The following is a 5,000-nucleotide window of genomic DNA, read 5'->3' as shown; positions in this document are numbered from 1 at the left end:
AGAAGTGACGATTGTTATGGGTCGACAACAGAAAGGCGTAAATGCGGGTTCTGTAGACAAGGGCGATGCTGCGGGAACAGCAAGGGCAAAGAACTGAGAAAGAAGATGGGGGAACGAAAGTGGAACGTACAGAATATATATATATTTTTTTTTTTTTAAATCATGAAATAGGGACAGGGGTAAAGTGTCAAGACGACGATGATGACGAGGATGACGAGGATGATGATGACGACGACGACGACGATGATGATTGATGTTGAAATAAGAATGGGAGGAAAAATGAGAACAGGAAGAGGAGAAAGACCAACAGGAAGTAGGAGAAGAAGAGAGAGGAATAAGAGGGAAGGAAAGCGAAGTGGACGCTGAGTTGGAGGTGCGAGGGCAACGTACTGCAGTGTGGTGGTCGGGCTGGAAATGACCGAGGACGCAGAAGGGGCACGAGGGGGCAAACGGGACGCTCCTCGTCTTCAAAATCTAGTCGAGAGTGTCATTCGCTCTGCATCTTCCCGAACCCCCGTTTCTAAACACGAGTAACAAAAAAAAAAAAAAAAAGGCAAAACAACAGACGCCAAAGTAAGCAAAGCCAACGGGTAGTGTCCGGGGGTCCGCGCCTTGCCTGGGTCACACCAGTACCCGCCATGTGTCGAGGAAGCTGCCGGGCCGAGCGGATGGCGCTGGGGCCCGCGGCGGTGAACGGCGGCGCTGGCAGGGGGGAACCCGCACCACATCCCTCGGTCTCCCACTCCCTCCCCCTACCCCACTCCCTCTCCATTTCCCACTCCGTCTCCCTCTCCCACATCCTCTCCCACTCCCACTCCATCCCCCTCTCTCCCCGTCTGCCTCTTCCTCTCCCACCCCCACTCCCTCTCCCTCTCTCCCCCTCTCCCTCTCCCTCTCTCCCCCTCTCCCTCTCCCTCTCTCCCCCTCTCCCTCTCCCACTCCTACTCCCACCTCACCCCCACTCCCACAGCCGCACATCCTCGTATTTGCATCTCCGCCGCCTATCTACATCACACTTGGTCTACATTGCACGCCTACGAAACGGGGGACACTTTACAATTATTCGCATCCGTTACGCCTTAAATATACATGATAGTGCACTCGCACATATGAGCATGTTTGTGTGTGATTTTCTGGATGAATGGGTGGGTGGGTGGGTTGGTGGGTTGGTAGGTTTGTAGGTGTGGGCGGATGTGTATGTGTATGTGTATATTCATGTATGTATATATGTATGTGTATATACATGTATATGTATGTGTATATATATGTATATATGTATATATATATGTATATATATGTATATATATGTATATATATGTATATATATGGTTATATATGTATATATATGTATATATATGTATATATATGGTTATATATGTATATATATGTATATGAAAGGAAAACCGCCACAGTAAGAAAATAAAATAAAATTGAAATGTAACGTTTCGAACTCTTCACGAGTTCCTCTTCAGACGAATGATAAACCAAAATGGATACAAGGAGAGAATTTTGACAAGAATATATAGTGATTGAGAGACAGAACGAACGAGTAGACTCAGGTCTCAGGACGAGGGTCAAGGTCGAAGAGTCTGGGGAAGGCTTTGCTAACTAACGAGGAGGTAAGGTCATCCAAGCCCCATTGACCAGCACTCAAGTTAAAATTAGGCATTTTTCTAATTAATAGAGCTTCTAACATTTTCCTTTCGTACGAGTTAGCTGATTTATGAATTAATTTCGCGTTTTTCCAGTTAAGCTGGTGACCTTCATCACGCAAATGAACGAAACACGCATTTGAATCTCTAGCATATCTGACGTCACGTTTATGTTCACTTATTCTTTTTTCAAAAGCTCTGCCGGTCTCACCTATGTAAAATTTTGGGCAAACATTACAGGGTATAGTATAAATACCGGGAGAAGTCCCCAGAGCACCACTAGTCGCATTGTGTTTAACCAAACTATTACGCAACGTGTTCGGGTACGTAAAAACAATATCAATTCCAACGCCTTTAAACATGTGTCTTTTTTCATCGAGGGACGGGTTATACGGAATGATTAAAAGATTATTGTCACTATCCTGTTGAGTATTACGGGTATGAGTGTAAAACTTCCATCTCGCAGATGAATGAGCCTGCTTTAAGAAAAAACGAGGGTATCCTAATTTAGAGAATGTATCAAATATGACGTCAATTTCTCGATCGATAAATTCTTTATCACAAATCCTATATGCTCTCAGAAACATGGACGAGACTACTGACTTCTTAACATACAACGGGTGATTCGAGAAAAAATGAAGGTAATTGGCGGTGTGTGTAGGTTTACGGTAAACCGAAAATTTAAGCGTGCCATTTTCATTGAATAAAAGGACGTCGAGAAAAGGCAATTTACCTGAATCTTCCCATTCAACTTTGAAATTAATAGTACGCGCGAGGTTATTGAGTTTACCGAAAAAATCGTCAAAGTCTAAACGGTTTACTTGCCACAAAGAAAAAATGTCATCAACATAACGAAACCAAATCGTGTCGGGAGGGAGAATAGACGGAAGGAGTTCAGATTCAAACAACTCCATATATAAATTCGCAAGCACCGGACTTAAGCTACTTCCCATCGCGATACCATTGATTTGTTTATAAAATCCGCCGTCAAAAATAAAGACATTATTCGAGACACACAAACGGATGAGCTCGATAAAGCAATTGACCGGAATAGGGATCTTCTCATGAGATAAATAAAGTTTTCTTTCAAGGAAATCTAGCACATCGTCAAGCGGGACATTAGTGAACAAGGAATCTACGTCAAAACTCACTAATTTCTTACCGTGCGTCGGCAAGTTTCTAACCTTATCCATGAAATCCAAAGAATGTTTAATATGACTATCAGAGAATGATCCCATAAAAGGAGATAGAACCCTCGCTAGCCAAGAGTCTAAAGGACGGGTAACTGAGTTGCAAGACGAAATTATAGGCCTTAGAGGGACACCCTGTTTGTGAGTTTTAGGAAGGCCATAAAAATACGGAATGGAGGGATTAATCGTTCTAAAGCGATCGAAAAAATTTTTTTTTTGGGGTCGGGACATTTAGCAGCAATACGCCTGAGGTTTTTACGAAAAGATTCCGTGACTGATGGGTAAGGGTTAGAGCGCAGTTTTTGATACGTTGAAATTATAGGCCTTAGAGGGACACCCTGTTTGTGAGTTTTAGGAAGGCCATAAAAATACGGAATGGAGGGATTAATCGTTCTAAAGCGATCGAAAATTTTTTTTTTTTGGGGTCGGGACATTTAGCAGCAATACGCCTGAGGTTTTTACGAAAAGATTCCGTGACTGATGGGTAAGGGTTAGAGCGCAGTTTTTGATACGTTGAAATTATAGGCCTTAGAGGGACACCCTGTTTGTGAGTTTTAGGAAGGCCATAAAAATACGGAATGGAGGGATTAATCGTTCTAAAGCGATCGAAAATTTTTTTTTTTTGGGGTCGGGACATTTAGCAGCAATACGCCTGAGGTTTTTACGAAAAGATTCCGTGACTGATGGGTAAGGGTTAGAGCGCAGTTTTTGATACGTTGAGTCGTCGTTCAGGAGGGAATGAGCTTTGCTTATATAATCTGATTTATCAAGTATAACAACGTTATTACCTTTGTCGGCTTTGGTAATTATAATGTCCAAATTGCGTTTAAGTGATTTGGTGGCCAAAAAATAACGTCGGGGTAAGCCTTTAAAATCGTCAAATAAATCAAGAATCGTGAAGAGTTCGAAACGTTACATTTCAATTTTATTTTATTTTCTTACTGTGGCGGTTTTCCTTTCATATTTGTGTACACGTTACTGTGTTTGTCTTTGTGTCATATATGTATATATATGGTTATATATGTATATATATGTATATATATGTATATATATGTATATATATGTATATATATGCATATATATGTGTATATATATGTATATGTATATGTATATGTATATATATATGTATGTATGTACGTACGTATGTATGTACGCATGTGTGTATATGTATATACATATTCATACATATATGTATACACACACACACATGTATACATATATATACATACACATATAATACATAAATACATATGTACAGTACATACTCTCCCCTGTATCAAGCAAAAAGGAAGAACACGCCTAGCTGGTTTCCGCACAATGCTTATTGCAGAATGGTGTAACAACAGACCTTCAACAACGACAGAACAAATGCAATGAGAAAACGCATCTTGTATCTAATCTGCGAAGGCGGAACTATAAAATTACCTCGTGCCTCTTTAATATTTGACGCAGCGAATGCCCAGCACCGAATCCCCCAGTCGACCCGAAGGACATTCCGCAAGGCCGCACTCGGCAGACGCCCCTCGAAGACGCCGCAAGCCCGCCGTGGTGCACCCCGCTCAAGGAACCTGTTACACCCCTACAACGGGGCTCATCACGCCGTGTTTACTCGGATCATCTCCCTCCGCCGCCCAGCGTACCAGCTAGCAGTAAATATTTGTCCGGTGAATCATGCACACTTTCGGAGGCCTTGTCCCGGAATGTCCTCGCCTCTTCTCGCCTTCCATCGCGCACTTCCAGCTCATCGAACATATCCTTGCGAGTTCCATTTCTTCATAAAAACGAGGACTTTGGAATGACCATCGCTGGCCGCCCGTTAATATTCGTCATAGGCAAATGGCGTGGGCGTCCTCGGTGCACATAATGTACCATACGACTCGTTCCTTTATTATTATTCGGACCCATTCCAACCGAAATTTCAATGACCAAGTACAAGGATCTGTCCTGGCAGTACCTACGGCGGCGAACGCAGCTGGCAAACAACACAGCTGTCCCGTGCACCACCTGCGCCGTCCATAAGAGGCCGGAAGAGATCCGCAGGATCCAAACTCACGGACATGGTCAGAAGCCTAACACGGCGGGGCTGATGTGCAGTTAAAGCGCCGTCGCCTCTACCCCAGGGCAGCGAACGACTACACCTGGATTCAAGAATGTCATT

The 5,000-nt window shown here is 43.1% G+C and overlaps 1 protein-coding gene across 3 annotated transcripts in view; it reads right to left on the bottom strand.

Annotated features, from left to right (window-relative positions):
• The window catches only part of LOC125029165 (E3 ubiquitin-protein ligase SMURF1-like), a 90,346-nt gene that overhangs the window by 38,970 nt on the left and 46,376 nt on the right, over positions 1 to 5,000 (bottom strand). The window lies entirely within an intron of this gene.

The sequence above is a fragment of the Penaeus chinensis genome, chromosome 9 (assembly GCF_019202785.1).
Source record: "Penaeus chinensis breed Huanghai No. 1 chromosome 9, ASM1920278v2, whole genome shotgun sequence".
Taxonomy (NCBI): domain Eukaryota; kingdom Metazoa; phylum Arthropoda; class Malacostraca; order Decapoda; family Penaeidae; genus Penaeus; species Penaeus chinensis.
The sequence above is the reverse complement of the archived record's forward strand: the minus strand, read 5'-3'. Positions and strand labels throughout refer to the sequence as shown.